Source organism: Erpetoichthys calabaricus, chromosome 14 (genome assembly GCF_900747795.2).
Source record: "Erpetoichthys calabaricus chromosome 14, fErpCal1.3, whole genome shotgun sequence".
In the NCBI taxonomy this organism is placed as follows: Eukaryota; Metazoa; Chordata; class Cladistia; order Polypteriformes; family Polypteridae; genus Erpetoichthys; species Erpetoichthys calabaricus.
In genome coordinates, this window is record NC_041407.2 from 89,291,015 (window position 1) to 89,317,640 (window position 26,626).

General features: G+C 41.4%; 1 pseudogene; it reads left to right on the top strand.

Annotated features, from left to right (window-relative positions):
- The first annotated feature begins 8,505 nt into the window (after nucleotides 1–8,505).
- On the top strand, nucleotides 8,506–25,732 carry LOC114664367 (uncharacterized; annotated as a pseudogene).
- The last annotated feature ends 894 nt before the right edge of the window (nucleotides 25,733–26,626 follow it).

A 26,626-nucleotide genomic window follows, 5' to 3' on the forward strand; every position in this document is an offset into this window, starting at 1 on the left:
AAACAGGAAGAGGGAAAGCTATTCAACCTGCATGGGAATGGGTTCATTTCTGGAAGAAATATTTTCTTGTGAATGAAGTGAAGGCATTCGGGAGAGGACCTGACGGGCAAGCTCAAGGGACTGTTTAGTAATACGTTTCCCGGAACGGGAGGTATGGCTCGGCACATCATTCCCCACAACATCCCTAACAGTGAATATTTAAAGGACTCTGAATGCATTCAATTTTTCTTTACTTTTTCTCATATTTATGTATTAGTGGCGTATGTGGTTGAGTGTTTTGCGCTGTAATTTGTGTGGGGTGGGAAGCGTTGCAGCGCCATACTGTGAATATAGGGTTTTAATAATATAGGTTTAATTAGTGGTGTCCAAGTTCTTATTTTCTGAATAATAATTTTTTTGTTACTCAACTTTGCCCTTACTAGTGTGTTTCTGTACTTATGGTGGTATAGTAGGGAAGGGTTGCTAGCGCCCCGGATCATCTCTTTATTTTTTTTGTTTCTCTTTGCTAGTGCATATTATAATTGTGCCAGCTCAAGGAGCGGTACACACTTCCATCTCTCCTCCTCTATTCCATTGGTTCTCAGCCTTTATTCCTCCAGTGTACCACAAGAGCCCACATACGCCGGCCATGATGTTCATCCTCATGTACTTTTGCTGTGGTTCTGGAAAAAGACCCTTGTCTCTTAACTTCCATTTATTAACAGAAACATCTGTACTGCAAGCGTCATTTACAGAAAAGCATAACACAAAACTAATAAACTATATATTTTTATTTAATTAAATTTATTTTGCCTGAATTTCTGAATCATAACATTAAATCTGTAGGAATTTGTTAGAGGAAACATAACCAGGAATTACCAAAAGGCAACTTTGTCACTGCGTGCCGATATTATTGATAACAGCAAAAGCTGCTTATTAATCACTCAGCTTAACTTTCACTTTTTAAATTAAACATAAAATGATTGAGTATTTTGAAACAAAATCAAAAGAACTTTAAAAAATGGCAGAATTAGTTGCTGCAGACATTTTGCCATAACTTAGCTACAGAAGCTACTTCATTATCCCTTGGATTCAGCGCTGGAGGATTTTCATCATAGATACCTTTAAAAAGATCCCATAGCTGGATTCAGCCCACAGACCTTAACTTCAGGACTCATTCTGTATGTTAATTTTTAGTGATTTGTGTATTTTGCTGCTATTTTATAATTTTAAAATCATCTGGTAGCTTTCTTAAACATTTCCTGAAGTGGGCTATGCCCCCCCTTGGTTGAAAATCATTGCTTCATTCTTTGGTCCTTGAAGTAAAATAACAATAAACAGGAGTTTGCTTTGCTAGTATTGATATATTTTGTGCATTTAGTTCACCGGATTTGCCTTACATTTCTCTTTTTTTGAACGTTTTGTTGCCTTTTTTCATTGGACATTCTGGCCCTTATATTACTCTTTCATTCTTGTTGCTTCTTCTTTGTCATCCATTCCATCCCTGTTTTGTTGGGGCACAGACGTATGCCGCGTGGTTTTTCTATTTTACGCCAGCCACTTGCCTTTGTTCATCAGATAATTCCTGACAGATGGTGGGCAAGGGCATAGATGGTGGATGGACAGACATCTTTATGCTTTATATATTGTCAAGTACACTAAAGGTTTGGGGTTGCTGCCCCGTGTAATATCAGGTCTTGGTGAGTAGTCACTTTACACTGATACTGGTCTCTTCTGCAAATAGCAAATGACAACTGAATGATACAATGAATGAGCTTTTATATTGAGGTGGCAGGAAGGAAGATGAGGTAGATGAAAGAAACTGGAAGTGATGTCATCGAGAAGGGCCGGAAGTGAGGTCATCTTGGAATGAGCGGAAGTAGGAGATAAATAGTAATTCCTCTGCTGGTCTGTAGAAGGAGGGGAAAAAGGCATTAGTGCTTGTTTCTAACCCTTCTTCATCTCATGCGCTTTCACTCACGATAGGACCCTTTGGCTGTCCCCTAAGCACACTTGTGTGACAATATATGGAGAGAGTCAGTCAGACCTGTGTGAATAGGGAGCATCGACAAGGCTTTGCCAATATCGGTAATATCACTTTCGAGCATGAAGTGTCCCTGTCGGTAACTCTGTCTCCTCTTTTGCCTCCAGGACAGCCCAGCCACCGGACTTCTAATGGCATTTCCTCTGTTGCCAAAACAGAAGTCTTGTCCCTTCTGCCTCAGATGGAAAACAAAGACGGGTGAAGCTGCAGGTCAGCGTTCAGTTGTATTTGGTCATAAATGTTGTAATAAAATGCACTTCTTTTTTCATTCCAACAAATGGCGCCTCACAAGCATTAGCACGGCAAACCTTTCTGAAAGCAAGTGTTCAGTTTGTCACTACGAGATTATTGATTTATACATTGATGGGCAAAATGGCAAATTTATCCATTTAAAATCAAATCTATAAAAATGTGCAGAAAGTGAGGGGTCTCAATACTTTGTGAAGCCACTGTACGTTAAGTGATGCACTTGGACACATCATTAGCGATGTTACCAAGGTGTTGCATGTTGCGGATTTTGGCTTTGTTTTTTTCTTCACATTATTCGTCATGCAGCCAGGCTATTATATGATCAGTGGTGTCCGAAGTGCTTTCTGATTGGCCAGGTTCCTCGCCTTCATGGGTCAATCCGGGGGTCATTTCAATTACCTCAGTCCAGTGTCCTCAGTGGATTATTTCAAGTAAAAGTTTCTCTCTCTCTTTGTGTTATACTTAATGGTTACTTTTCAGATTTTTAATTTTCATTCCACTGATTTCTGCTTTGCCTTCTCGCGTTAAAATCTCCCAGATTAGGTGCTCACAATGATGGTTGGGATCATCAGGTGATGCGGGTCTTTCGAATGGCAACAAAACCTGAAGTGATCAGTTCCCAGGCTGGTGTCCAAGGAGTAGGAGAGACCAACAGTCGCCCCAGTTAATTCACAGTCATCTCATGGCTTTCTCCGCTGCCTGTGATGTTTCTCTGATGGACTTTCTTCTGTGTGCACTGAGGATGAATGAAGGCTGACTTGCAAAGCCTCTGCAACCCAATATTATGGGCACACACTGTGCACGCTGCCCCCATCTATGGCGCTCCAAAGTCTGGGTACTTATCTATCTCCCCAAGAAAAGTGACCTCCAGCACAACCACCTACCCTGATGTTTCAGAGAACAGCTCAATGTCTGGTGTGATAAATAACCAAACCTTGACACAAAAAGAGGTTTGGGGCAGCCTCCCATTTATTTGGAAATGGCTGCAAAATTGAAGAAAGAGGTTGTGTTTACAGACAAGAGTCCAAAACAGGACTGATGTTTGGCACAGGGTGAGTTTTAAAGTCGTAAGGAGAAAGTGATGTCTTCCGGGGTACAACCAGAAGTGACATTCGAGGGTCCTGCTTTTGGTCTGTGAGGAAAAAAGAGAAGGGGTCAGTGGACTCTGCCACCTCCTGGTCCGACCGGGAATTACCTTCTTTCGAGCTCTTTAGCTGCCTCCCATGCGCACGTGTGTGTGACACTGGTCATAGGATGGTCTCTGTGATGGTTTCTGGGAGCTGTTGCCCATATCTGCTTTCAGAGGCTGCTCTAAGTAGCAGCCATGCTGCTCCTGATTGAGGTTTGAGCTTCCTAATTATTAATTATCCTAAAATTAATGCAGAGTCGCCTTTCCGCTTAATCTACATGTGTGGCTTCCTGGAGAGGTGGGGCTGTGCTGCCAGCCGCTGGGCCACTGCATCCCCCTGCCCAAAGTGTATTGCGAAAGATAAAGAAGAACAATTCCTATCTTTGTCGGGTGATAAGCAAACTTTCAGCTGGCACGGAGAGCCACTGCAGCCGACTTTAATTTGCTTTTGCTTGTTCCGGGGGTCATTTTCTAATTACTGACAATCATCTGCTTTGTTTGTAAATTGCCTTTTGTGTTAATAGCCCGCTGCAGCAGTTTGGGAGCTTTTAACGTGATTACTTGAAGAACATCTAGACAAGCGGATCTTTCGCCGTGTTTTGCATCTAATTGTTATTTTTGTTTCCTTTTGTATAGAAGCAGTGAGTGTTTTCCTTCATGAATAATACAGAGGCATTCAGCAGTGAAGCAATGCTGAAAGAATAAAGACGCAGGTAATGTAGAAGCCGGCAGCATCCATTACAACTTTCCAAGTGCGTTGCGCTTAGTCGTCTGAGTGGGATACCATTGGACTGCTTGTGCTTATCCTCTTCATTTGTTTTTTGTCTGTTGTGCGTATTTTTGAACAATCATCTCCTGTTCAGCTTTCACCTGCTTCCTGAATCATGCACAGGATTATGTTGACTTTGATTTTTTAAAAATGTGTATTTCCCATCCAACAGAAAATAAGATTGCATACATTCATGTCGAACTTTTTTTTATTTTCTAATTTGACTATAAAGTCATTTATGGTATGACTGCATACAATCAAGTTTGACTTTCACACCATAAATGACTTTATAGTCAAATTAGAAAAAAAAAAAAAAAAATTAGAAAGTTAAAGAAAAGTAAGCAGGAACAAAAAGAGACAAAAACCTAACAAAACAGAATTCGACCTCCACACGAGAAACGGAGAGGAAAGCCAAGAGCTCAGTGAAACAAAAAAAGAAAAAGAAGGAAAAATGCAACCCCCCCCACCCCCTTTAGGTTGACTTTGGATGACATTCTTCACTACTGGGCACTGGCACCACCCGTGTTTAGGTGTTGAGATGGGGCCTCAGAGTGTCCTTGAGCAAGTCACCTCCCCTGCCACAAGGCCCATGGCACTCAGCCCAGTGGTCATGCAGTGAAGCGGGCGTCTGTTGTGCTACGAGAGAAAGCTAGCAGGACACATAAAGTGGAGGTCTTTTTCGACAGGAGTATCTTCATCAACAATCACACACACACCCTTCGTTGATTTTTTAATGACAGTCTCAGATGAGAAGGGGATGCCGATGCTGCCCTTCTACTGGCATTGCTGCTGTGATGTCACGAGACATGGGACTTGTTTACCCAGCCACAATGAAACAAATACCTGTGAATATACTAGAATTATTAGCAGCAGCTCAAATCGTGTCTCTCTATTATAAAAAATAAATGTTGGGACGAGATGAGACTTTTTTTTCCTGCGATGAGACGTAATCTTTTGAAGAGAGACAGAGAGACACTTTCATGTCCCGCGAGACGGTCAAGTCACGTCATACTTACAACCTTTGGAAGCAAGTTCCGTGAGACGATGACTTTTGCAAGTCACACCCTGCTTACAACCATTTTCAAACAGGACCACGGCCATCTAACCTCTCAGTTGTTGGAATGCTTTTGGCAGACACACTTCCTGTGCTCTCAGCTCCTAAAAAGTTTATACGTTTTAGATGACATGTCAACGACTAAGCGAAGAAGAAAGAGCAGCGTGTCAAAAACTGACCCAAAAGCGTTGGAGAGAAAAAAATGCAAAAAAGAAAGCAAAAAAGAACAAAAATAATCTATGTGCAAATTCTGAAAATAAGGAAAGTAATAATCAGCATGTCCCACGAGACTAGACTTTGGACTAAGAGATTCAACCACGCCCAGGGCCGGAAAAAGACAAAGTAGGATGTCAAAAACAATTCAAAAATGTTGGCGTGATACACATGCAAAGCAGGTTAGAGATAATGGAAGTAGGAAAATTCGAAACTCTCAAAAAAATGATAGTAAAGATGGCATTAGCACAAACAAACGGAAAATATTACTCGATGAAATAACAGAACAGCGAAAAGAGATCGAATAGTGTTTGAGAATGTCTGAGAGACAAGGCAGTGAGACAAAAAGACAGCTGCTGTACAGGCTTTTAAATGTTCGAAGTGCCGCGTGAAACGCAGATCACACGGCACGGCAACAGCAGCAGCAGCAGCAAGCCAGCAGCTGATCAAGCAAAGAGGAGGTAAAAAACTATTTGTTTCCCATTGTATCACCGTTTAAGAGGGGTATCGGAGGAGCGACCACGTCTTCTAGGGGTGCATTCAGCCCCCCTCTGGGAGGGTTTGGTGAGCGAAGCGAGCAGGGGGCAAAGTCCCCTAATTTAATTTAAAATAATCAATACAAAACATGAACTCAACATGTGAGTGAAAATGGCTCAACAACACAGAAATCTAGAAAAACAAATTAAAATACAAACTACTTCATGACAGAGCCTTCTGTTGATATGCCAGTCTCCGGCCCAAGTACAAAGATGTACACCTTAGTATTGGCCTGTGCAGACAGAGAGAGTGAGGGAAGAGGGTGGAGGAGAGAATCAGTGAGTGAACAAGGGAGTGAAGGAGTGAGTAAGTGGGTGAGAGAGAGCCAGGGACTGAGCCAGCAAATGGCTGACTGAGTGAGGATGAGGTGAAAGAAAGAGTGAGGGAGAGAATGGACAAGTAATGAAATGAATGAATGAATGAATGAATGAATGAATGAATGAATGAATGAATGAATTACAAAAAGACTCAATAAGGTGTTTGAGTTAATGTGTTAGAGCATGAAGGAGAGAATCACTGAGTAAATTTAGTGAACGAGGGAGTGAAGGAGTGAGTCAGTGAGTGAGTGAGAAATGGACTGAGTGAGGATGAGGTGAAAGAGAGTGAGGGAGAGAATGGACAAGTAATGGAATGAATGAATAAATGACTCAATAAGGCGTTTGAGTTAATGTGTTAGAGCGTGAAGGAGAGAATCACTGGAGTGAATTTAGTGAATGAGGGAGTGAAGGAGTGAGTCAGTGAATGAGTGAGAAATGGACTGAGTGAGGATGAGGTGAAAGAAAGAGTGAGGGAGAGAATGCACAAGTAATTGAATGAATGAATGAATGAATGAATGAATGAAAAATGCAGTCAGTAAGTGATTGAATTAAGTGAGTCTATAAGATGAGTGAATTAATTGGAGTGTGTGAGAGAGGGAGCAACTGAGAGAGTGAAGGAGAGAATCAGTGAGTGAGCGAGTGAGACAGAGAGCCTGGGACAGAGTGAGCAAATGGTTGAGTGAGTGAGGATGAGGTGAAAGAAAGAGTGAAGGAGAGAATGGACAAGTAGAGGAATGAATGAAGTTATGAGAAATTGGACCAGTAAGGAGACTAATTGAACTAAGTGAGTCAATAGTCAATAAGATGAGTGAGTTAATTGTGTGTTTGAAAGAGGGAGCAACTGAGAGAGTGAAGGAGAGAATTAGTTAGCAATTAAGAGTGGGAGTGAAGAGTGAGTGACAGAATGAATAAAAGTTTGAAAGGTGACTCAGTTAACTGTAAGGAAGAGTGAGTGAGTGAGTGAGTGAGTGAGTGAGTGAGTGAGTGAGTGAGTGAGGTGGAAGATGGAGAAAGGTAGAGAATGATTGAGTAATTGATGAGTGAATGAAAAATGGAGCCAACATGGTGACTGAGTGAGTGAGAGAGTCAGGGTCTGTGGGAGTGGATGATTAAGTGAGTGAGGATAAGGTGAAATAAAGTGTGAAGGAGAGAATGGACAAGTTATTGTAACTGAGTAAATGAATGAAAGAAAAATGGAGTCAATAAGGTGACTAATTGAATTAAATGAGTCAGTAAGGTGAGTGAGCTGTTTTTCTCAAAGGTGTTTATTAATTCATTTTCAGACATTTTTATCCTATATATATGTTTTTCAACATGGACTCCTTTATTTATTTATTTGCTCTCCTATTCTTCTCATACCCCTATGCCCACATATTCACTTGTGCTCTTCAGTAATGCGGCCGTCATGTTCACCTGTCAGGACCTCTGCTGTTGTCTTTGGATTTGCTGGTCCTCAAGGTATTTCAACATGCAAGACTCAAAACTCCAAACATGAAGAGGGTCACATTAAAAAAAAAAAATCAAATCAGGCTCTTCCTTCCTCATCACGAGTTTTTGTTTCTTTGCTTATTTTTCACACTCAGTAAATGCGCAGGGAACTGGATTGAGAGAACATCATAAATAATTTCAATGACTATAAGAATAAAGAGTATGGACAGATAACATTCATCCACTCCTTTGCTTTATCCAGTAAAGGAGTACGGGGAGCTGAAGCCTATCAGAGCAGCAGCAGGTTCTGGTTAGCAGGATCTTCTCAAAGCTGTTCCTCTCAGCAGGGCAAGCTCAATGTTTTGTTAAATTTAATAATCCAGTGCAGAAGATATGGCAAGATAAAAAGCAAGGAGACCTTGGGAGTCATCAGTAGACTCTCTTCTGTAAACTGAATCGAGGTCCCTGCACCTGAGAAGCAACAGGGCCATACAAGTTGTGATCTTCAGGGGGCATAGCGGCACCCCATACCCTGATACAACTGACACAACCACAGTCACGGGTTCAAATACAATCATTTTTTTTTTTCCATTACCTTTACAGGCCCTTCTAGAATCATCCCACAGAGCACAGCACAACAATAAGAATGAAAGTTGTCCTCCTTCTCTGTCCTACTTCTCTTCCTCCAAGCAAGTGTTGTCTTCTACCTCCCGACTGTGACCCCCATGAGGTGAGGTGGAAAGACCCCTTTTATTTTGGACCCAGCAGTACTTCTGGTGTTAGGGCATGGTCCATTGGAAGCATTTCTTGGTCATGAGGAAGTCTCACAAGGCCATCCTACCAGACTACAGATCCCAGCATGCCCTGCTGGTGTCCGTAAGGGTGCCAAACACCAGAGATGCTGCCATCTCATGTCTCAGGGGAGCAAATAGTTCATATATTTTATATCTCCACCATGTCCTTCCAGAAGAATGACCTCCTGGCCTGGCAAGGGTCCTTAACTAAGCCCTTCCTGGATATCAGAAACTTTCTGCCAATCTATTGCTTGTTGGCCTCCTTTTCTGCCCCAGTATTGGCTTGGTTTCCCAGCTGGGTAAGGAACATTGAACCATCCCAGCCAGGCTGCAAGCCCATGCTTGCCATCCTTTACAAAGGTATCGCCATGTTGCCTCACAATCACAATTGTAAATCAATCTTAACATAACAATGATGTTAGATTAAGATAAATTCTATGCATATTATTAACAGCTGAACAAGACAAGTTAGTCAGTCAAATCATCTCAACTGTGTAGTCTGTCTATCTTATATGGAGAGCCCAGCCACAAAGCAGCCCCCTAACAGAGGTGGATTAAGACAGCGGCAGCTCATTAAAATATAAGAATTGACGCGTGGGGGTCCCTAGTCACATTACCAATAAACAGGCTGCCTATGTGACACGGTAATGAGACAGCGCTGCGACTTGCCGCCATTCCCTTTGAGGGTTTAGACTTCAGAGTCCTAAAGTGGTGCTGCATTAGCCAGGTAAGCCAGGCATTTGAAAGGCTTAGGCTGAAGAGTCCTTTAAAAGAAATAAAAATAGTGAACGTGGTAAATGAGAAAATCGGAATTCTTTCAGAAAAGTTGACAAATGCCTTCCTGAAGAGGCTCTGATGAGTACAGCAGTGCCATGCCAGAGGCGGCTCAGCAGGCAAGTGAGGTAACACGCTGGCAGCATCATTGGGTATAAGCGTCATCATTTGTGGCGACATCCTGATTTGAAATAACTGAATTCTCACTCAAAAGCAAACTCCGGCAGAACAGAATTAACCCCCACGAAGTCTACTTTGAGCAGCGAGGCCTAGAGATATTTTGGTAGTAGCTGAATTTTCAGATTTCAGTTACCCTTACTGGGTTGAGAGGAAAATCTTATCGACATGCAATGTATGCAGGTCTACAAAATGCACACTAGCGTCACTATGTCTCTTTCATTGTACTGTACGTAATACGGCCGCTCCCGGAGATGTTTTCACTTCCCTCATAACCACCCTGTTCAGTCAGCTCAATTTGTATAAGTGGGTCCTACTGGCACACCGCGTGAAGCTGAATGTGACTCTGCACGTGTCTGCCGGCTGTGCGCTCCCTTGATCACATTAGGTTAATATTCTGGAATGTAAAGGGCTCTCTCACCGGACTTAAATGGTCAACAGCCTTGTGTTCACAAGAATTACTTATGGAAGCTTTGAAATCTCTTCGGTTTTTTCCAATTCGACATCTCCTGACTCACCTTTATGAGAAGACCCGCACATATTGTATACTTTTCTACTCATCTACTCATGCCCCCTATTTTTGGTCCTCTAGATTCACAAAGCTCTCACTGTTAAGTCATTTTGGACCTTATTTTGTGCAGGAAATTACACTCTTAGGATAAACAGTAAACCAACAGGTTGTCTTCAGTGAAAATGATCGGAAGGACTTGAAGTTGTGAGTGCCACATCAACCGACACCAGGGAGTCATCTCCTAATGGATACGAGGGGTCAAAGTTACTCCACTTCACAAAACTTCAAAAAATTGAGGATCGGTAATATGGGCAAGTGGAGTGTCGTTCTATGCTATTTTGAGCTTGCTGACCACTAATCTGATAACATTTTGATATCTGATTCTTTACTGGTGGTCCTAGCACTCTAATTTCAAGCATAAGCATGAGGGGTATCGTTTTAGGCCATTTCAAGGTCAGTGATAATAAACGTGGTCGTCTTCCGGGCTTGTCAGAGATAAGCACTACCACCTTGGGACATGAGGGGGTGCAATCGCTTTCTGTCTTGTCTCTTTTTCCACACACAGACCTGAGAAGACTCCCTAGTGAGGACTCTGCCCCTTCCGGTCCACGAGCTATAAGAGCTGGATGCTCCCAGAAGGAGGCGTCTCTTTTGGATATGAGCAACCCGCCGGACGGTGCTCCATCCTGAAGCCTGACTTCTCTTCCAAGCCATTGTGCACCTGTTATTTTGGTTCAAATGATCATTTCAGAAATATAATGAGATTTTATTTGGATTTGTGCATTCATCTCAGTTGAGGACAACCTCTATGGATCACAATCAGACGGTGAAGAATTTCGATTACAATCGAGAAGGCTTAGACTTTAAACTTTTCAATTGAAACACAAATGTTAATATTTCAAATATCTGATGAAACTATTCTGGTTTATTATGTACTTCTACCTATGCAATTCTACCCTCTATGGGCAGAGTGATGGTTCTGAGGTTAGGGATCCGCGCCAGCAATCGGAAGGTTGCTGGTTCAAATCCCATAAAACGCCAGGAGTGACTCTACTCCACTGGGCCCTTGAGTACGGTCCTTAACCTGCAATTGCTCTGTCCTGGGGATGACGCTAATCTGCATCCAGCCCTGCAAGCAGGTCCTTCAACCTGCAGGGAAAAAACCAGGGGGCTGGTCACAGAATTAGCACTTCAGCCACCATAAAAAACCTCACAGTATTCCAGTGTGATGCTGGGGTGTCACCCACTGGACTCGGGTCCCAATCCTGGTGATGTGGTGGGTGCGCCAACACGCTATCAGCTCATGCTCCCAACCTCTCTCTACCTCGTGAATCCTTACATTTCTCGTGAACACCCCAATTTAGGGCAGCTTACACCAATTCAGACTTTTTATTGATTGTTTACATGATTGATTTCCTTGTTTTTCACTGAGCAACAGGCTTTTGCAGGTGCCACCCTTTCATGCACACAGTGTCTTTCATAAAAACAAATACATCTTATTCTTTTTTAGTTCTTATGTTTCAGTTGATCACTTTCCTTTCTTTAAAGTTCAACATTCATTTTTACCGGACAAGACAGTCACCTAAATTAAAATTAAAGTTGCCGGAATATTCACATTTGTCCAAAGAAATTTCTTGATGCATGAGGTGATGCCCTCTGTTTTTATGCAACTCGACTTACCACTTTGTTTGCTCTGCTTGTATGGAATAAACAGACCATGAAAAGGCATTAAGGAACCAGGAGATGGACACAGTAAAATTGCTGTCAAGGACAAGCTAAAGGCCATGTCACATCATTGGACTTTTCCAGCGATTTTCAGTCGCAGTATTTATTTAAATAATCTTAGTGAGTCAGAGGCAGTCGGCTGTTTGATCCCATGAAGGGCAGTCATCTAGTCTGATATACCCAGTGACTTAATCCGTCTAGTCCACAACTCACCCTAATAAAATCTAGTCGGAATGGTGGCTCTGCATCCATGAGAGCTTCCAACCTTCTGGAAGTACAAAGCATATAATGCAGTAACGAAGAATAAGGAATGCAGGTGTTCTGGACCTTACACACAGAACAGACGCTCATCTATCTGACGTTTTGTGTTTTATTTACCACGCCAGAATGGAAAAAGAAAAAAACGGGAGTACTCTCCCCTAGACTTTCTTGTATACTCAGATATGGGGATGGATATTTGAGGAATAAACCACAGGACAATGATTATATTTTTATATTATGTACATTAAAGAACCATCAACATCAAATCAAATTAATAACACATTGAACAATTATTATAAAAGTAAAGTTGAATAAATCAAACTCTGCAGCTGCATGAATAAAAAAAATTTCCATGATAATTCTATTTTGGCAAACAATTCAAGTAAATTACCACTTTGAGTAAGCAGAAGTGGGTCAAAAGTTGCAAGAGATTTAATAATGCATGTAATGTAACACCTGTACACAAAATATCGTTTACGTAAAGCAAAAACGTTCTCAAATATATATGTACGAGGGACGTTCAAAAAGTTTCTACACTTTTTATAAACTCTATTTATTAAGAATTTCAAAAACAAATGACCTCACTTTTGTATGTAGTCACCTTCCTTTGCAATGCAATTTTCCCAGTGTCGTACCAACTTTTTAATGCCCAATTACTACACCTCCCGCCTTCACCGTTTCCAACGAAAATATAAAAGTGCAGAAACTTTTTGAATGTCGCTCATATTACCATTTGAACATCAAACAGAAAATTGAGATTATCTCAAAAACCGGTTGTTTTTGGAAAAAATGCAAAACGACATTGTAAAAGAATAGACTCGACCCACTTAAAAAGGTTTGGGGCAGCCACCCGTATATTATTCCTGGCTGCAAAAGATTCTTGCAATAGTACAGAGATGTTCTCAATACCGAGTCCAAAACAGAACTGTCAATGGTTTGTCAAGATGCCGGTTTTAAGGGATTGGACAGGAAGTGACATAAGGGAACCGGAAATGATGTTCTTCAGTTGTCAGAGTAGGTGCCGGAAGTGATATTCTTCTGGGCACCGGAACCGGAAATGACATTATCTGTTCTAAATCAGACAGGTTTTCACGCGGCTGGTCTGTAGAGATAACAGGAGAAGGTTTAGTGCACCCCGCCACCCCCTCGCCTGGCGTGGAATTACCTTTGCTTGGTCCATACAACGTCTTCCTAGTCGCACGTGTGTGACACATAAAATGCTTAGGATGTGGAGCTTTACCATAACATGATATGAAATTATCACATTTTTTATATTTTTGGGGAAACTTTTCAGGTAAAGTACCACTTCCGGTTACCAGAAATAGCTCAAAAGTTGATAGATATCTATGTTTTATTCCTAATACTTGTATGCAAAAGTTGGTTGACCAAAGTGAAAGCGTACTCAAGTTATCATGTTTACATACACACACACAGACAGACAAACACACAGACATAATTCCAAACATGGTATTTTCAGACTCAAGGAGGTCTGAAACATTGAGATTCATTAAAAACTCAAAATCGAATTTTTGGGACAATTCCAATGCTTTCCCTACGAGAATGTAAATTGGACTCAGGGAGGATTAAAACGTCAAGATTCATCAAAATCTCGAGGCCAGATTTTTGGATGATTCCAATACTTTATCTATACTTCATGTACAAGAAAGTAAAAAAACGCAGAGATTGCAGCTGAACTCACCATACCTGCTAACACTTCACACCTCATGCTGTTGGTTGTCAGAAAAATGAAAACCTGCAAACTCTACAAAGTCAAGCCCAGGTTCCTAAAGCCATGAGGCAGCTGTGTTAACTACCGTGCCACCTCTTGTAATTTACTCCACAGAGTTATTAAACCTGCTCACTCCAGTTCAAGGCCTGAAGCCATTCTTTAAGGTGGCGGGCACAGAGCAGGACTGAATATTGCATGGGTGCCACTCAGACACAAGTATTGTTCAGATATATTAGTCCACCTAATGTGCAAAAATTTCCAATGTAGCCTGGGGAGACGGAGCAGACTCATCTGTCTGACGTTTTGTGTTTTATGTGCCATGTCAGAATAGACAAATTAAAAAAAAGGCTGAGATTGCAGCTGAACTCGCCACACATGCTAACTCTTCATACAGCACGCTGTTGGTTGACAGAAGAAGGGGCGAGCATGAATGTGCTGGAAAGTCATTACCCAGGTGCTAAAATCATTTCAATTTTTCTGGTCCGGTGACAAGATCTGAAACAGCAGCTGCCAAGTCTGACAGACCCCACAATTAAAAATTACTTCATGTAATGTGACATTGGCTTAAGCTCAAAACCAATAGTCAATAGTCTCAGTAAAGAAAGCCCAATACTTAATCTGAAATAGCACCTAAAGAAATATTACATTTTATAAACATTAAACTACCACTAAACACCCCAAGAAGGTTGTGTTGCAATCCGGAATCTTGGACAACTTGAAAGTGCATGACTCTGAACTTTTTTCTGCCATGATTGTGATGTTACACACCGTGATTTCTGGGCACCCCACAATAGCAATGAAGGTAGCAACAGTAAATACAACTATGCTCAAAAAGGCAGAGGTTCCCAGCCTGGGGTGCCCTGAGATGTGAGATGGCATTTCAGGGGGAGCGACAAAGAGGAAGGCTGCATCATGATTTGCCAAAATTGAGCGACTTTATCCTGGAGCAATCGGTGTCTTGCAGTGTGCTGGCATTTGTAGAGCATTTAGTATTTGGTGCTCCTATTCTCTGATATGAAAAGAATCAAACATTGCGCGGGCCATTGTCACCTGTGAATGAGCCACGGAAATGCATGTCCTTGTCGGTTCCCTTGCTGTGGGCAGAGCATTCGCAAAGGCGAATAGTATTTTTACTTTCTCGTATACAAAGTATAGGGAAAGTATTGCAATTGTCCAAAAATTTGATTTGACTTTGTAGAGTTTGCAGGTTTTGATTTTCCTGACAACTAACAGCACGTTGTGTGAAGTGTTAGCAGGTATGGTGAGTTCAGCTGCAATCGCAACCTTTTTTTTTTACTTTCTTTTAGGGAAAGTATTAGAATCGTCCAAAAATCTGATTTCAAGATTTTGATGAATCTCGACATTTTAGACCTCCTCGAGTCCGAAAATACCATTTTTGGAATTATGTCTGTGTGTCTGTCTGTGTGTTTGTGTATGTAAACACAATAACTTGAGTACGTTTTCACTTTGGTCAACCAAATTTTCGGTACAAAACGTAGATTTTCATCAACTTTTGGGCTATTTCCACTAACTGGAAATGGTACTTTACCTTTTATTCATGCAGCTGCAGAGTCCAGTATATTTAACTTTACTTTTAGAATAATTGTTCAATATATTATTAATTTAATTTGATTTGTTGTTGATGGTTCTTTAATGTGCATAATATAAACATATAATCATTGTCTTGTGGTTTACTCCTCAAATATTTATCCTCCTATCTGAGTAGACGAGAAAGTCTAGGGGAAAGAACTCCCGATTTTTTTTTTAAAGAGAATGGAATATGGACGTTGTAATAATCCATAGAGAAGAGCTGATTTATGTGCAAGTCCTAATCATGAAACCTCACTGATGTTGAGGTTTGATTGACGTTTTTGCAAGGAGGAATCAATTGGACGCAACACCCGCTGCTTACACTCAGTCCATCTCTCCTGCTGGCGGTCCTGGCAGTAGCGCAGCAATTTTAACTGTGAGGTGCATCTGTTTTTTAAACTGCTATGCTGGTGTTATCGGGGGACAAAACTTGTCGACTGAGTTTCATTGCTTAGTGGCATGCTGGCACCTGTTGCTTCACAGGGGTCTCCATTCCCCCAGACCCATCGATCATTGATCATTGGTTATTTCCTTGTGGCGCTTGATGCTTCACCGGATACCCCAGCCTCTGGATCATCATTTAAGCTTCTAAGTTTCACAGTGGACCCGTTTCCAAGGTTATTGACATTTATAAAGGTAAATTGCTTAATATGCACTGAGTTAAAAGCTTATTGTTTTGATTTCAATTTGTTCATCTGCTGTACTATTTGTGGTTCTAATATTAAAAATTTGAGTTCTTCACCTTCAAATGTTTGGTTACTTTTGTAGGGGGTGGCAACATAAACAGTTTCATAGAAGAGGTTGGGGACCACTGGTTTAAGTTGTCATACTTGGCATTTCAAGTATCACAACTATAACATTTTTAAAAAACTGGCTGGTCATTAAATTTTAATATGTCTTTTATATATTAGGGTGTTGCCACATGCTAGAGCTCATCTCAGATACATTAGGAAAAAGGTAGGATGTAACTCTGGGTGGGCACTCAGCCTGTCACAGGGACACCCACAACAGAGGACTTTTGAGCGTCCATTTAAATTTGTTTTGTATGTGTTTCAGGCATATCTCTCTATTATAAAAGAAAATCTTTAGACAAAACTATTGCCAAGAGATTTTTTCAAGTCCTGCCCTTCTCTCAACCATTTCTGGTTAACGGCCCACACCCACGGTCCTCTCACCTCTCATTCGTGTGAATGCTTTTGTCAGACTCTGTTCCTGAGCATCTCTTAAAAATTTTTACGTGTTCCTCACTTTAAGTTCCCAATAAAAGAAGACTTACTATGTTCAAATCTTATTGAAGAATTTCATCCCGAAGGATTATCAACAGAAGAAATGAGCACACTGGCAATCCTAATACCGAGAAACGATGAAGTCAAACGAATCAATGTGAAAATTGTCGATTGGCTGTACGGCAAATTGGTTAAAAGCGTATCAATAGACTGAGCTGAAACAGTTGGTGGTGATGGTGCAGAAGATGAAAACAATAATTTCTAATATCCCGTAGAATATCTACAACCGTTAAAACTGTCTGGTCTTCCACTGGCAGAATTACTGTTGAAAGGAGGATGTATCGTAATGTTATTACATAATTTATGTCTGAGTAACGGGCAGTGCAATGGGACAAGATTAGTTGTATTCAAAATTGGTTGAACAATTCTGACATGTAAAATTTTAACAGGTGACAAGAAAGGTGATGTAGTATATCTTCAGGGGATAACATTAGACCCCAAAGGAGATCTCGATATGCCATTCGTATTAAAACGTTTCCAGATTCCCGTTAGAATAGCTTTGCTGTGACAATTAACAAATCACAGGGACCAACATTCGAAACAGTCGTCTTACTTATTAGAGATAAAGAAACGATATTCACTCATGGGCAGTTAGGCGTTGTGTTGTCACGATGTAACTCCAAACACGAAATCAAAATTCAATGCGCTATTGATGAAAAATTCATTCTAAATATTGTTTTACTGAAGTTTTACAGTAAAAGTGTAAGTTTAAAAAGTATTCGCATGCTAATTTTAAAGCCAAACACAACGAAAATGTATAACGCAATGAATACCTCTAACGCAACAATAAACATAATTTTCTTTCAATTTATTACATTTTACTATTTTTTAAAATGATTAATTACTCACTGTAATGTAAAATAGTTAGGTCTATTATGCATGTGTAACAATTCCCATGAAAATAACAATCTGTTTAAATTGTGCATCCGCTTCCCCACACACGAACGGCAGAGCTGTGAAGTGGGTAGCACGTAACACCCGCCTTGGGGTTGGTGAGCAAAGCAAGCAGGCAGCAGAGCTTCTTAGTCTGAAAGAAAAAGAAGATGGCACCAAAGAGACCCCAGAACAGGAGGGGAGGGTGAAACCTTCATAGAGACCCTGACCAAAGGCAGCAGCAGCAGCAGCTTCACAGATTCCTGCCACTTCATTTACAGAGCTGTGCACAGAGGCCATGGACCAGGATTTGGTTTTGTGGCGGTCTTTCAGTTTTTCTTTTCTTGTCTTTTTATTTCTTCCTCTGATGTTAAACCAATCAAAGCATTTGAAGATGTTACCTTCACACTTGCCTGTTAATTTTTACCATACAGGAGGAGTTTCACCTCCACCGGTGCCAGCTTTGTGCAGAGACACGACTGAAATCCAAAGTACAGAAAAAAGAAATTAAAAACAACGCAGCTGTCACAAGCAAAGAACGAAGGTGGCACTGAAATGCATGGACGTCTTTTGACATTTTTTACCCTTTATTTTAAGATTAAAGCATTATTTAAACATTGTTTTGTGATGCGATGCAGAAACCTGACTTGGAGAACCTGAAAGCTGTCAGCATCAAGAAATAAAAAAAGAATTAGAAAGGAAACACGGATCCTAACAGAACTGTTCTTTTTTAACTGAATGGCCCCTTGGTGCTGGGGATCCTGGAGGCTTTTCTTCTCCTCTTCAGAAGTTTTCTTTCTCCTCATGAACTGTTGGTCACAAATCAGGTTAATAAAAATAAAATCAGGACATGAAATCTGAGGAGCCCCTCATAGAGATGTATATATATGATGACCGACTGGCTCAGAGTGACCAAACTTCTGGTGAAGAGTTACAGACAGTAAATCAATGGTGGGACACAGCATCCTTAGTGCCACACTTACACACACTGGAAATGACTGACTTCTAACATCACATCAACTGCAGGGTGTTCCACTTCTGGTGTTAGGAGTACCACCAGGTCCCCCGGCACACTTTACCCACAAAACTCACTCAGGTGTTCACCTGCATTGTGGGGCTCCCCTCACTTTGTGTGGCATATGGCCCCTCTCATACCCAAAATCTCTTGGAGATTCTGTGAGCCCAAACCCTTGGTGGTCCCCGTGTAGTGAACACAGGCATGTTAGTTTTGGTTTGTCCTTCTTTATGTGGAGCCCTGTGATGCTCTTCACCTGCCTAATGCCATGCTCTTACCCCTTATTCACACATATTAACGTTCTTCCATTTCCAGAAACTGCATTTTCTATCACAGGGTTGTGAAGAGCTGCCACCTGCCCAAGCAGCTTTGTGCACAACTAACGCCGGGTGAGGTGCCAACTTATTGCAGTGCATGCATACATGAGTGGTGTTGTCAATCAAAGTAAAATGTCCATGTCTGGGATGTGGGCAGTGCCCAGAGGAGACTGACAAGGGCACAGCGCAAAGTCAAGCCCAGGTTGCTAAAGCCGTGCGGCAGACATGTTAACCACCATTCCAACTCCTGTAATTTACTGCCAACTCCTGTAATTTAAACCTGCTCACTCCAATGCATGGCCTGAAGCCATTTTTGAAAGCACAGAGCAGGACTGAATATTGCATGGATGCCAGTCCACTGAAGGGCACACTGCGACACAAGTTCTGTTCCAATCTGCTGGTCCACCTAATGTGCAAATATGTGTAATGTAGCCTGGGAGAAGACTTGGATTCAATGCCGGGTTGTATGTAGGGGCCACCTAAAGTCTAATACTCCTGATTGGCCACTTGTTACATCTTAAATGTCCAGAGCCAGCAGCCATGTCAGATGGCACAGGTGTCAGGCCCACATAGGGTTGCACAAGCCCACCTCCATTTATTAAATCTGATCCTAATAATCAGCAAGGCATTAATAATAAAATAATACATTTTATTTATATAGTGCCTTTCCCTTATTATTTATTAAATCTGACACTCATACTCAGAGAACCATTCACTTTGAGATGACCCTCTCAATCCTTTTTATTGGCTTGCTTTGAAACAAAAAATAAAAATGTATCTGCATTAACTCACAAAAATGACAAAAATCAAGTAATTGAATGGAGAACATCTTTATTGAAAAAAAAAAAAACTTCATTTTGAGCCCACCGGGAGGTGGATGTGTGATGGCTGCCTGAGCCCAGATGACCCCTGGTCCACATGCAGCTCTCTCCGTTAAACATGGCAGTGACTTCTATAGTATTGATGGGAAAGAAAATGAAGAAGGATCGATCTGTCGTTACTTCCACAGCCTTCCTGGCACCTTTTTGTGTTTGTTATTTTGTTAGCATCGAGGTGTGCGCACTGTAAATGGCTTCATATTAGATCAATATTGATGGGTGCTGATTGGTTGGCATTCTGTGCAAAGAAGAGTTCAGTTTACAGAAATAAAGTGGGAAGGCTTTGTGTCAATCTGGTGTTCAAATGAACCAATGACCATTCGAGATTCTAAAGAGGGGCAGGGCTTCTATTTCACAGAGGCTACACTCACATTACTACACTTTCATTTAAAAACACTGACATCAGTCTCATTTTTGTCTTTAGTTCAAAGTACCTCACAAATTTTAAACCCCCAAATACTTCAAAGCACTGTCCAGAGCTGTATATTTCTGCATTGTAATGTGGAGGGGTAAAAACATAGACTTTTAAAAATACAGACTCTAATGTCTAATGTGCTTATTATGTAGCCCTTCCCTGATTGGATCCTGCTCATTACCTGTCATTCTCTGATTGGTCACCCTTCACGGAATAATGCCATATTCCAATAAAGCTGACCTAGATGAGTTGCATTCCATGGTGTTTGTTGTGTTGATTACCTGTATGCATCTAAATTGCATTTTGCATAATTTGAATGCTGCATACACGTGCAAAAGGCAAATAATTTAGAACATTAGAACACTGTACACGAGAACAGGCCATTCAGCCCAACAAAGCTTGCCAGTCCTATCTACTTATTTCTTCCAAAAAAACATCAAGACAAGTTTTGAAAGTCCCTAAAGTCTTACTGTCTACCACACTACTTGGTAGCTTATTCCAAGTTTCTATCGTTCTTTGTGTAAAGAAAAACTTCCTAAAGTTTGTGTAAAATTTACCCTTAACAAGTTTCCAACTGTGTCCCTGTGTTCTTGATGAGCTCATTTTAAAATAACAGTCTTGATCTGCTGTACTAATTCCCTTCATAATTTTAAACACTTCAATCAGGTCACCTCTTAATCTTCTTTTGCTTAAACTGAAAAGGCTCAACTCTTTTACTCTTTCCTCATAATTCAACCCCTGTAGCCCTGGAATCAGCCTAGTCGCACTTCTCTGGACCTATTCTAGTGCTGCTATGTCCTTTTTGTAGCCTGGAGACCAAAATTGCACACAGAACTTCAGATGAGGCCTCACCAGTGAGTTATAAAGGTTGAGCAGAACTTCCTACCAGTAGCTACAGATTTTGTGATAAATCCATTGGCCAGAGGCTTTACCAACCCTTCAAGGATTGTTTTCGCCAATGCGCATATTTCCAGTGTAGGCAAATGTCTATATCATGTGTTTTTTTGGTCATTTTAGTTTGAATGGAGATCACCATTTTTAAATGAAACATCATAATATGGATATAGCTATGGACGGCTCTTGTGCGGTGTGAGTGATTACTGTTGAAACTGAGTGAGTCTGGAAACGGACCACTCCGTAGCTTTGTAAACATCGACTTTTGTAACATTTATGATGTGTTGCATATTGTGGATGAGGTCTTGGTAAGGTTAACACATCACAGTTGTTACATGTGAGGAATCAAGCTGAACAAAACACCGACGGCACTCCTCTAACAGAATGGTTATCATGTGGTCAGAACTTTTAAGGATAATGTCTCGATGCATGCTCAATAATCCAGGTAAGGAAATTCTAGAAAGTTGATTCTGTTCATCTGGACATAGTTTTTTTCCAAGGGAGATACGTTACATCACTCATCCAAGTGACTTCCTCAGTCTCAGTTGACTGCAGGTTTCTCCAACCTTATGAACAGTACCTTTGCATAATGATCGAAACTAGCACCATTGACTAACAATGGGCAGTGCAATCAATGATATGCAAATTGTCCATTGATCAATGGCCATGAGTACCATTCACAGAGAGTTGAGGAATGGCTGCAATCACAAAAAAAGCTTGTACGTGAGTATGAGCAAACAGCGCGTAAGATGGCAGACTACAGGAACCACCTGAGATTCAGCCTCAGATGTAGACAGAGCGGAATTATACCTAAGAGTCTACAGATGAAATCATCAGTGAAGGGTCTCCGAGCTACAAAAATCCTATAGAAGGCACAGAGTCAGCTGCTAAACGAATGGGAGAGACAAACTAACTTTACTATTGATGTTTTGAAATCTAAAGAGGAGCAGATCTGACAAAGGCTTTCATCGCTTTTAGATGAGAAAATGCTTCAACAGGTGATTGAATTCACAGAGAAGGCTTGTCTAGCACAGCACGAGAAGTCTAAGACCAGGCAGCAGAGGAAGTTTGATCTACTTGTGGTGCGCCAGAAACATCAGTATACGATAGGGAGTGTCCTCTACAGCCAACAGAGAGAAGAATGCCAGACACAAACAGAGGATGTGGACAAGTGGGTGAAGAATCTGTCTGACAGACAACTCATCCAAGCAGAGAAAAACGTCCTTGCTAAAGGGTTAAACTTTGCTGTCACACCGAAACAAATCCCTCTAGTGGAACTGATCACAGCCACAGAGTCAGCAATCAGAAGTAACAACATTGCAGATGTGGAAGCGGAGCGACTGAGGATAAATGTTTCGTCATGTCTCAGCAATGCTAAGCCCCCTGCACCCAATATCAGTATTGAGGAGTGAAAGGCTCTCATGGCACTCAGTAAAGACGACAACATCATCATCCTTCCGGCAGACAAGGGGAGGTGCACAGTGTTGCTAAACCAGACGGACTATCATGAGAAAATTTTCTCTCTGCTTAGTGACAAAAACACTTATGAACCCCTAAAACGAGATCCAGGTAGTGGTTACGTTAAAAAGGTGATAGATTGTCTCAAGCAGTTAGTGCATGACAACGCTATTGACTGGATCTCATACCACAGATTATACCCAGGGGAAGCTACACCAAGTCTGTATGGTTTACCGAAGATACATAAACAGGATGCACTGTTAAGACCCATTGTCTGCATGATCAATTTGGTTACATATAACATCTCAAAGTTCCTGGCCGTTGTTCTCAACCTGTTGGTAGGCAGCTCAAAACACCATATTCAGAACACTTTGGATTTTATGGAGAAGGTGAGAGATGTCATTATGGAGGCAGATGAAACTATGGTCCCATATGATATTACATCTCTATTCACTTGCGTTCCAGCTACAGAAGCAGTGGAGGTGGTCCATAAGAGATTACAGGATGACCCCACACTCAGTAAAAGGATCACTCTCAGCACCGACCAAGCATGTCTGCTCTTGGAACTATGTTTTCAATCCACATATTTCATATACAAAGGCCAGTACTACATGCAGAAACATGGGTGCACCATGGGTTCCCTAGTTTCACCTATTGTGGCTAGTCTGTATATGGAAGAAGTGGAAAAGAGGGCGCTATTATCCTATCCTGGAACACCACCAAGCCATTGGTTCAGGTATGTAGATGACACCTGGGTGAAAATCAAATCTCAGGAGGTACCACAATTCACTGACCACATCAACTCAGTGGACAACACATCCAGTTCACCAGGGAGGACATGAAACGTGACAGGCTAGCTTTCTTAGATTGTGAAATTTCCATCAGCAATGGGGGACATTTGAAAGTTGATGTGTTCTGTAAACCAATGCATACGGATCAGTATTTAAGGATTGACTCTCACCATCCACTAAATCACAAAATAGGTGTCATCAGGACTCTACAACACAGAGCAAACACCATACCCACAGACACAGCGGCCAGGGAAGAAGAACATCATATCAAAAAGGCCCTGAGTAAATGTGGTTATCCCAGCTGGACTTTTGTCAAAGCATGGAAGGCACCGAAAGAATGCTCTAAGCAATCCAGGTGATCCTTTGGTGATCCCTTATATGTCAGGAGTATCGGAACAGCAGAGACGCATTTTTTCAAAACACCAGGTCTCTGTGGCTTTCAAACCCCAAAACACGCTATGGCAAAAATTGGTCCACCCCAAGGATTGGGTGCCCCGGCACAGACAGAGTAATAAAGTTTATGCAGTTAAGTGCCAAGAGGATTGCCGTGAATCATACATCAGGGAAACCAAACAACCACTGGCGAAGTGGATAGAACAACACACCTCGTCAGGCCAGGACTCCACAGTCTATTTACATCTACAGGACTGTGGTCACTCTTTCAGTGATGAAGATGTGCACATCCTGGACAGGGAGGAACGCTGGTTTGAGCGAGGAGTCAAGGAGGCCATTTACGTGAAAAAGGAACAACCGTCTCTGAACCAAGGACGGGGCCTAAGGGTACATCTTTCACCATCTTACAATGCTGTGATTGCAGCCATTCCCCAACTCTCTGTGAATGGTACTCATGGACAATGATTAATGGACAATTTGCATATCACTGATCACACGGCCAATCATTAATCAATGGTGCTAGTTTCAGTCATTAAGGTTCATGTTTATAAGGTTCGAGAAACCTGCACTCAACTGAGACTGAGGAAGTCACTTGGATGAGTGATGTAACGTATCTCCCTCGGAAAAAAACTATGTCCAGATGAGCAGAATCAACTTTTAGAATTTTAAGGATAATATTAACCCTAGGAATGGCTTGAGCGCCCCCTGGTGGCTCCTGGTGTCCCTGAACTGGAGATAGTTCCAAGAGGACTGAAAGTGATCCCAAAAGTGGTCAGGTGTTGAGACCTGAAAGGTCAATCTGGTCACAGAAACGAGAGAAGTGCTAGTTGGAAGTGGGAAAAAGGTGCTGGATGTCAGAAGAGAGTTTGTGGTGGCAAAGTGTAGCGAGCACCCCATTTGTTACACAACGGGGCAAACCCATTAATTGGTGCCCAGATGATCAGTAGGTTTATTGGCTTTCCCCTTAGTTTTTTTTTACTTTGAGTTCCTTCATTATTGTCGCTCCTTCTATTTATTATTTGTTGTTGTGTAAATGGTCGTACAGTATTTGAGTTCATGGATGACAAAACAGACCAAAGCACTTTTGATTAGCGCTATGGCTGTTCATACATTTTATTTTTGATTTCCATTAATATAATTTTACAGTTGCCACTGTAGCTCAAGTGGAATGAAATGCAGAGTAAAGACGCCCCACGGTCAGAGGCTGCATTCATCACTCAAGTCCTCTTTAGCCTTGACTGACTAAGGTGGTTACTTTCCACTGTCTGATTGTGTTCTCTCCTGAGAGAACAATGAGATGTATTGTGAATGACAGAGAGAGAAAGAAAAAGAAAGAGAGTGCCACTTGTATGAAGACATCCCGGGTACTCATCACTTAGAAAACTGGAGCAAATGTGGAGATGATGTAAAGCTGAGATGTTGCTGTCATTTGCACCCATGTATTTCCTACCCGATAACATAGTTCATTATATCCCACAATTATATTTGTGCCTAAAGTACACATGTCAGTTCAGAACAAATTCACTTGGGAAACACTACCACCCTCTCTCTCTCTGAGAATGCAGAGGTGGGACACAAACCGAGGACATTGCCAGTTCTGCTGCTCATCTTAGGAAGCGCTCCATTAGTCCATTACAGATCTGCCTCATTTAGCTTGTGACACAGCTTTTCTTACCCTGTATGTCACCACCCTAACTAGTGAATCCTAGAAGTGCCCTCAATTTGTCTCTGCTGATCAAATTTATTAACATGCTGATCTGTGGCATCTAAAAGTTTAGCACTACCTTCTGGTTGCAAACTGAGAACTGTCGGATTACAAATGAATCTTAAGGAGCTAAAGAGAGAGCCCCCTTCACTCTGTTGATGAGACAACTTCAAAACTGCAATGGTGAACCTTCATGTGTCTGTCCCAGGCCCGCACTCCTCTGTGTGTCCTGCTTGGCATTGGAACCTTTAGAGATGTGAACATTCATAATGTATTGACTCCCTTTAACAGCTAATTATGTGTAAGTTTGTGACTTTGCTAAAAGAAATCTGCCCAGCTCTTCTACCCTTCCCTCGTTACTGACGTTAGCTATGATAAAGATGCAAATAATGTGCTCTTCAGAGAGGGCATCGCTAGACAAATATGATGGCCTTGAGAGTGAGACCACTCAGTGAGATTTTCAGGTTACGCATGCAAGTCCCTTCTTGATAAAATACATTCTTTATCATTCTGTGCCAGCCAAGGTCTGACATCTTTTGCGACTCAAGACCCTAATTAGCACTGATGTCATCAGGTACCTGCTTGACTGGGTCATATGACTTGAGAGTATCGAGCAGACCTTATTGGAATGAAGACTTTGCTTATTTATCAGACCACTTCCCAAATTTTCTAACAACTCTATTTGCGGTAACTCTCAATTCTGTATTACTGAACACCACCAGTTGAAAGGTTCAATATTTAAATTAAAATATATTGCTCACATTAAAGGGATATTTACATTTTAGATAGAACTTTATTTGCCCCCAGGAAGAAATTTGACAAAACAAGAAGATAAAGGATATATTTTATCCAGAAGAGACTTGCAATTATAGCCTACAAATCTCACTGAGTGGCCCACCCCCAGTGTCGCCTCAGTTGTCCAATGATGCCCTCTCTTAAAAGCACTGGCAAGGTATGGTGGTATCACTAACATCTTTACCATTTTAACCAAGAAGAACAGTGTTTACAATACACATTTCCAAAGAGCAGAATTGCTAGGTAGGTCCGAGTCTCCTGCCTTAATAAAGCTGGATCACGTCACCACAGACAGTCAAGGTGGTCCACTCCATAGGTTTCGTTTTGCACCCTTCATTGATCTTTGTGGTTACTGCTCTCTTGGTCTGCTTAAAAAAACTCCATTAATAGGATTGCTCAATCTAACCTAAAACGTTCTTTTACAGAACTTTGGAAAAGCTTGGATGAGACGAGGCCATTCAGCCCAGTCCTATCCACCTAATTACTCCAAAATAACATCAAGTTGAGTTTTGAAGGTCCATAAAGT